Source organism: Sapajus apella, unplaced genomic scaffold (genome assembly GCF_009761245.1).
Source record: "Sapajus apella isolate SASKATOON/1434 unplaced genomic scaffold, GSC_monkey_1.0 scaffold62, whole genome shotgun sequence".
NCBI classification, from domain to species: domain Eukaryota; kingdom Metazoa; phylum Chordata; class Mammalia; order Primates; family Cebidae; genus Sapajus; species Sapajus apella.
Window position 1 is genome coordinate 9,266,362 of NW_022437002.1, and position 8,430 is coordinate 9,274,791.

The following is an 8,430-nucleotide window of genomic DNA, read 5'->3' on the forward strand; positions in this document are numbered from 1 at the left end:
GTATCACCTCCTCAAAGAAGCCCTCCTAGATACATCTTCTCCCTACACACTTTCCTCTGCTTCAGAGCCCTCAGTTAATTCACTTTCATATCAGCCTGTGCTATGCCGCTGTAGCACGTTTCTCAGTAGTAGTTAAATCATTGTTTGTGTTATTACTTGGTATTTATCACCTCCATGGGACAGCAAGCTATAAAGTATAATGCTCTGGATCAGTCTGTCTTGTTTACCATTGTATGCCCAGCACCTAGCACGAGACCTGGCACTTATTCATCCACTTATTCAAAAATGCTTTTTGAATACCTACTATGTGCCAAGCACTGACAGCATCCTTGTTCACATGGAAGCTTCGTTCTAGTGATGGAACACACGCAATAAACAAACCTATGTCTGGCCATGATGAGTGTTAGAAGCAAAAGAGAACAGGGTGTGCCAAATTTTGAGCTCATGTTCGGGAATTTTTTTAGAGGTGACATTTGAGCAGAGCCTGGGATGAAGCGAGAGGATGAGATCCACAAACACAGAAGGGAACAGCATTCCACACAGCAGGATCAGTAACTGCAGAAGCCCAGAGGCTTGTGTGGCATGTTCCTAGAGGTTGGGGTGAGACGGCAGTGGAGAAGGTGGGTCAGAGAGGTGGGGGGCCCAGTGTTGAAGACTTTAGAGTTGACTCTGTGTGAGACAGGAAGCCACTGGAGGGTTGCGAGGAGAGGGAGGACTTGATCTGACTTTGGTTCTAGAAGGACAGGTCCAAGCACTGTGCAGAGACCACTCACAGGGGCCAAGGGCAGGAGCAGGAGAACCTGCTGAAAGGCTACTGAACCAGTCTAGGTAAAAGGCTGTGGTGGCTCGGACCAGAGGAGTAGCAGCGAAGGCGGAAGAAGAGTGTGGATTTCAGGTATATTCTGCAGAGGGAGCCAATGGGATTTGCTAAGGGATTAAATGTTGGGTATAATGGCACGAAAGGAGTCAAGCATGATGGCACAGACACTGGCCTGAGCAACAGGAAGAACGGAGCTTCTGTGAACCAATAAATTGCCTTTCATGCTTAAGCCCATTTGAACTAGAGTTTTATCACTGGAAAATTTTTTTTTTTTAATATTGAGTAATTCAGAGACTAACCAACGGGCCAGAGGGAGCAATGTAGGAAGTAGAGAGGAAGGGACAGATGGGGAGGACAGGAAGGAGCCCGACTGGAGGCAGCAGAGAGTGGGGCCTCGAGACGGAAGAATGAGGACTCTGGGATTGCCACCCCAGTTGCTGGGTGGATGGCAGCCTCGATCATGGGAAGCACAGGCTCAACTGAGTATGACTTTTCCTTTTTAATTTGAGGCACCAGCTGCTGGAAACGTGTGATTGGAACCTTGGAGAGAAACCAGAGCTCCCAGGTGATACATGCTTTCAACAAGCCAAGCAGAGGGCAAGACTCCTGTGTACTGCATTGCTAAGCATTGAAAAGCTTTGTCAGATTAGTGTCACTGCTCCCATTTTACAGATGAGGAAATAGAGGCTCAGAGAATCTATGGGGCCTGCCCAAAGTCACACAATTAGAAATAGACTTGGACCCACCCAGGAGAAAGTAAGTCTTTTGCCTGTAGGTGACATTATGAACCCCTTGGTTGGAGGTCCAAAGACACTGGCTCTTTGTGTGACCTCGGGAGCTCATCTCCTCTCTGCGCTCTGCTTCCTCATCTGCGAAATGCCAGGACTGGGCTTGATGATCTGACCCACTCCTGTTCTGTCTTCATAGGACCAGGACAGGCAGAAATGATCCATCTCCCACACAGCTTGGGCACTTACTGTGTGCAGCACTTTGTCTTAGGAAGAGACTGGAGGGAGGAGGGGCCTGGAGCCCACCTTCAGAGGACTCCCAGAATGCTGGGGCCTGGGAGCACAGGGCCACAGCCGACAGCACTGCCGGGAGGGACCGGGGAGCCCAGCCAAGCTCCTGTGCACAAATCGCTCCCGGCATATGTTCCTCATTTCATACATCATTTGCAAGGAGCTGCAGCCATTTTGCAAAGTCTCTTCCTGCTCCAGGAGCATCTGGGCTTTGGCTTCTGTCTTTTCTGCTCGGTCTCCTGCCCTTTACGTTGTCCCCTTCCACTGCCACCAGCAGCCACAGACAATACTCTGTAAGTCTGGGAGATCCAGGTGGAGGTAAGCGGAGTAACTTTCCCCTGGATGGACTTGATGGTGTAAAGAGTGTGCATGGTCCAGGCAGGGTCCTGGGAGATGTGCACCGCAAGGGTGGGGTGGGCGAGTGGTGTGAGTGATGCCTCTGCGAGGGTGCACTGAGGGAGCTGAGGAACGGCTGCGCTGGGATTCACTGAGCAACGCAAACACTACCAGAGCCAGGCTCCCATGAGGAACTGTTATGATACAGTAATGTGAAAAAATGTCCATGGTATGGTCCACTGCAGGTTGGGAATATCACCGTCAGGTTAGGTTTCAGGGAGTAGCTCGCTGTGTTGGAAGGGCTGGGGGATGTGAGTAATACCACTGTTGGGGGCTTTGCAATGCAGGCAGTGTGCAGAGAGGGCATGCCCATGACTTGCTCAAGTTATCTCCAGGGCTTACTGCATAGTAGGTGCTCAATGAATATTTGCTAAGCAAATGGGTAAATGAACTGAGTGAATAGCTCGGTATAACATGGTGCCCAGATATACCGAGTGATCGGACCCAACATTGCCAAGGACTCCTCCCAGCAGCGCTGCCCCCAGGGCCTGCCCGGTACATCAGGAACCACAGATGCGATGGAAACAGGTCATCTGACCCAATCAGAGGGACCAATTCCATCTTTCTATCTCTTTATTTCTCTCTCTCTCTCTCTTTCTCTCTCCTGCTCAATCTCTGTCTCCTCTTTCAGTCCCTGGTTTTGTGGCTGGAAGGAAAACAAAAAAGTTCTCCCCTTCCATGCTGGAGCCCCTCACCAAGCCTGAGCTTCCCGGAGCCCAGGCTGTTCACTCCCCACAATCTTTCGAAAGCTGGGCCTGCAGCTCAGAGCCAAGGATGTGAGGAAGTTAGAGCTCTGGCTTCCACCCACCCGCAAGGACAAACCCCAGCCCAGCTACAGTGGCCATGGAGCCTGCTGGAGCCGATGCCAGACTCCAATCTGGCAGAGCCCACACATACCACCTCCTTGTCCTGGGGTGCCTACTGCCTGCCCTCTCCAGCCTGAACCCCAGGGGAGCCCTGAGCAACAGGGCTGCTGGGCTGTACCTAGGGCCTAATGCATATTCTTGTTCTTTCTCTATTCTTCCATTTGGTGGAGTTCATGAGGACCTGCTACATGCCAGGCACACACTCAGGCTTGGGGATCTCACAGTGAGCCAAGCTGGCAAGGCCCCTGCCCTTGAGGACCTGACATTCTAGTAGAAAAGAAAGCCGGCCAGGTGAGGTGGCTCATGCCTGTAATTCCAGCATTTTCAGAGGCTGAGGCGGTCGGATCATGAGGTCAGGAGTTCGAGAACAGCCTGGCCAATATAGTAAAACCCCACCTCTACCCAAAATACAAAAATTAGTCAGGTGTGGTGGTGCATGCCTGTAGCCCCAGCTACTCGAGAGGCTGAGGCAGAAGAATCACTTGAACCCAGGAGGCAGAGATTGCAGTGAGCTGAGATCTTGCCATTGCACTCCAGCCTGGGCAACAGAACAAGACTCCATCTCAAACAAAAAAAAAAAAAGAAAAAAAAAAGAGAGACAGAAAGAGAAGAAAGCCAATAAACTATCAACAAACCAAATGAATATGAATATTTTAGGTGGCAAGAAGTACAACAAAGACAACATAAAGCTGTGCTGGTTTTTCTGAATTTCTTCCCCTGGCTTCTATTCCATTCTTTTCCTCTCTCTGATCTGCTCTGTGCCCTGGGGCTGAGCCCTGTAGAAGCACCCCTGGGCTCCCTTGCCTTCGGCTGGCTTCTACTTGGGTTCAGGCAATGGGAGACCTCAGCAGGAAGCCAGAGCAGTGGAGGAGAGAGAAGTTCACGCGTTTCTTCTCCTGCCCTCCTTTCTATGTTGCCCAGGTTCTAGCAGTGGCTGCAACTTTCTGTGATTCTGGCTCAGCTCTCCTCAGGTTCTGCTAGCACATTCACCCCCCAGACCCCTCAGACCCCAGGTGCGAGCATCTTCCCACAGTTGCTAGCTGCAGGGTCCCTTACCCTTGCCCACACTCTTCAGATTCCCAGCCGAGTGTGCCCTGCTATTCCTGCTGGGCCCCTGACCGATACTCAGGTAGATGGTATCGGATGTGCTGGGTGACAGGGCATGGTCGGGGAAGGCCAGTTCAGGCTTGGGTTGTTAAGGAATGGAAAGCTGGCCAGCATATCTAGAAAGCGGTAAACGAGGGAATAAAGTTGGGATGAAATTCAAAATAGTTAACAACTGGCTTGGCACAGGTGCTGTCCAATCAGAAGTGACCCCAGCAGTAAATGGTCATTGTGCCTATGAACAAGCATCCTGGGTGATGAGAGAGGCAGTCAGGGGTGCACCAGTCAGGTCCCTAGGACACCAATTGCTCATGCAAGCTCCACCTGCAATTTCCTCATGCAATTTCTCCACTTACTATCTGATGCATTTCTCCCTTTCTCCAAGGGCCACACCAAAGGAGATAGCTGGCTTGGCAGGCGTTTCTCTGGCAATTAGCTGTGTGGGCAAACCTTGAGTCCTGGGGCACTTCTAAAAGGTATGCTGCTATGGGTTCTGGCTCCAGGCCCAGAGAAGTGTTCAAGGGAAGCCTGAAAATAAATACAGCTCAGAGAGGTTACATGACTTACCCAGGAGCACACAGCCAGGTGAGGAGGCAGGAGAAGAGGGTTTAATAAAGATGCACTTTACACAAGTGTGAATGAGGAAGTCTCAAGGGTGAGGCGGAACGGCAGGACTGCAACGATCCCATGCAAGAGGGCAAGGGGAGAGCGCTGTTACTAGACACAGACAGAGTTGTGCAGAGAGGGCTGCCTTGAAAAAAAGCTCGGACCTTCCCTCGAGGACCACACGTAAGATGCAGTGGCCTTAGGGAAAAGCATCAGAGAAACCTAAGTCCCATCCCAGCACTCCTCCCTGTCCCCAGTCTCCTCCTAGTGACACCCACCGGCCAGTGCCACCCAGGAGCAAGAGAATGTCCATTTGGGTCTCCCTCCTGAAGCCTAGAACAGGACGAGAAGGATGGAGCCTGGATCTTGAGAGGCAAATGGGAAATCTCCAGCCCCCAGATCATGTCACACCTTGAAAGTCATGCAAGTGGGAAAATACTGGGAAGGAGAGTGACAAAATCACATCTGGACCCTTTACCTCCATCCACAGGGAAGTGACAACAGGCTCTGCTCATGACAGCCTGGACCAGACACCTCCCAGAAGCATGTGGTGATGCTGGTTGGGAGAAAGAAGGAAGCTGGGAGCCCAGCCCCCCATGACCAACCAGCTCAGAGAACCCAGGGACCCCAGACCATGGGAGGAAAACTCGCTGGGCCCTGAACCCCACGAGTGTGACACACGGGACCACCCTGGGCGTAATGGGATTTGGTTTCCCTCCACCAGGTAGGCAGCCTTCAGAAATCAGAAAATGCCTGAGGCTTTCCTTGAGAGGCTCCTGCTGAGCTACAGAAGAGGAGCGGAGGAAGAGGCAGAAACCCTCCCAGACCCAGCTTTGCCAGGCTGAGAAGTGGAGAGGTGGTTTTGAAAACCTGCCCATACATTCCCTTCTCCCAACCATCATGAGGGGTAAGACGAAGACACAGAAGAAAGGGAGCAACGCCTTTGTCTATTCATCTGCGGGAGTGGTCAGGGCGCCCAGACAGGAGGACAAGCTCCAGACCCCAGCAGGTTCGACAGGTGCTTGGAATTTGCAATCAGCAGGGCTTCCAGAAGATTCTACAGGACCTCCAGAAGGATCTGGGGGTTGAATTTTTTTGTAGCTTGAATGTTGGAGTCAAGAAAATCCCTAGACTTGGAATCAGAAGTCTGGGGTTCTAATCATAGCCTGCATGTAGCAGGTACACACAAACACGGTTTTAAGGCAAGAGAAAGGAAACTGATAACATGGGTTATCATGCCACAGCTCCTCATCTGACCTGTGCATGAGCCAAGCCCTACCTCTACAAATGCACCTGATGTCCTTCTCACATTATCTCAGCAGGAGCCTGAGCCAGGTATTATCCCATTTCACAGAGGAAGAAACTGAGGCTCAAGGAGATTAGATCCCTCGCCCCAGTCCTGCAAGCTGGTCAGCGCAGGAGCCAGGAGGCAAGCCCAGGTCACTGGCGGTAAAAGCATGGGCCCTCCACCACCAGAACTCCTATCTAAGAGGAGAAAGTGCAGCCCCAAAGCCTGGGTTCCCTCAGCAGATGCTGGAGTCTTCAAAAAAGAGTTCAGACGACTCTGTGTTCCACAGCTCCCCGCCTCCTTTATTACAGCCCGATGCTCTCGTTCCCAGACTCACTAGGCAGAGGCTGGATCCTGCCTGATTCATTCCTTTAATCAGAGCTGAAGCAGCTTCCTGAAGAACACTTAGACCCTCGTTAAAATTAAGTCATTGCTTTAATAACCACAGGGCAGAGACGGCTGCAGCTGGGAACATGTGAGCTCTCAGCATTGCCCATGGGTCTTGATGAGCTGGGCACTGCCATGGGATACCAGGTACTCCAGTTTCTCTGCTTCCTATCTGATGCCTTTCTCCTCTTCTTGCAGGGCCACAGCGAAGGAGATAGCTGGCTTGGCAGGTGTTTCTCTAACAACTAGCCATGTAGGCAAACCGTGAGTCCTGGGGGCACTTCTTAAAGGTATGCTGCTGTGGGTTCTGGCTCCAGGCCCAGAGAAGTGTTCAAGGGAAACCTGAAAATAAATACAGCTCAGAGAGGTTACATGACTTGCCCAGGAGCACACAGCAAGCTAGAGGGAGCACAGGGTCTTGAACCCAAGTCTGTATAAAGCTTAAACCCAACTCAATAAATTCATCCCACCTCATCACGTGGTCTCAGTGTGTCTTCATGGGTCCCGCAAATGCGCCTATTCTGGGGACAAGCGCAACCTCACCTGAGAAGACACTACCATTGTTACTCACTAGCTCTGCAAGCCGAGGTAAATTTCCTGACTTTTCTGTGCCTCCAATTCTTCATCTGTCATACAGGATATCAGATCGTTGTGAACGTTGAATGAGATAACAAATGTGCAAATGCTCTGTCTATTGTAAAGCTTGGTGCACATTGAGGATAAGTGGGCCTACGGGAAAAGGCAGATTCCAGCAAACATCAGGGCAGGGATGGGGGAACATTAGGGAAGAGCAGGGGGAGAGGGTGTGGGCTGGGGTGTGATGAATGGGCACCTGCACATTCCCGGGGGGAAGCATGCAGAGATCACTGAGACGGAAGCCCAGGGCTCTGGGGGAGATAGGCACTGTGGCTGGACCACATGGGGCTGGGGCAGTGGCAGCCTGGGTAGTTAACAGTGAGTACCTAGAGACCAAGCTCCTCTAGGATGAAGCAAGAAGTGGCCAGGGTCGGGCAAGCTGTGGCTGGCCTGTGCACCACAATGGCCATATCTCCTGTCCTCTGAGCCTTGGTTTCCTCTCTGCACCATGGAGGTAATAGATCTACTTTACAGGGTCATGGTAGGGATTCGCAATGGTGGATGTAAAGTGCCTGACATACAGTAGATGCTCAATAAATGGTTTCCATTGTTATCATGATGATGAGCAAATATCTCTGAATCTAATTCCTAGACTATAAAGTGGAAATGATCAGATCTATGTCACAGTATTCTTGGAATGCTAAAAGGTCATAGTCTACCTGAGACTGTCAAGCACAGGGCCTTATGCACAGCAGGTGCTCAACAATCTATTCTCCCCTTCCTTTCTTTTTCTGACCAATGGACAGGTGTGGAGCCTACAGATAGGCATGGTAAGAAGATAGGCTTTGGTTCCATCCTAGAGGTCCCAGCTTCCTTTGAAAGGTAGTGAGCTCCCCAATCCTGGGAGACATCCAAGGAGAAGTTAGATAACTTTGTGACAAAAATTGGTCACTTTCCTTTCATTGGTGAAGGAGGGTGACAAATTTCAGGCAAGGAGCTGACTCAAGGCCTTGCAGCTTGGGGGACGCACAATCCTACGACTGCGGGTTCCGATGTCACTGGACTGCCCACCCCAGGCCTATAGGAAACACAGCCTTGGATTTGGAGTCCAGAGATTGCAGGCTGAATGCTGGCTCAGCTTCTTCCATTTCCTCAGGACCTGCATCTAGCAGGTGAGCAATAATCCATGTTTCCTTAAGACAGGATGGAAGCCTACCTCTTCAGCTGCCCACCAGCTAGAGTCATACTCAGACATCTGTAGGAATAGCACAGCACTCCCATCCCTCCAAATTCCTTTGGAATGTTGGGAACTTCCCTAAATTAGCAGAAGGGCAGAGGCTCCTCCAAAACCAGGCAGAGGCTGGCCTG

At 51.2% G+C, this 8,430-nt stretch overlaps 1 long non-coding RNA gene across 1 annotated transcript; it reads left to right on the top strand.

Moving 5' to 3' along the window:
- The first annotated feature begins 1,964 nt into the window (after window positions 1-1,964).
- Window positions 1,965-6,960, top strand: LOC116529298. Its single transcript, XR_004259451.1, has 3 exons — window positions 1,965-2,157; window positions 4,591-4,790; window positions 5,302-6,960. It is a non-coding gene; the product is annotated as an uncharacterized LOC116529298 (long non-coding RNA).
- The last annotated feature ends 1,470 nt before the right edge of the window (window positions 6,961-8,430 follow it).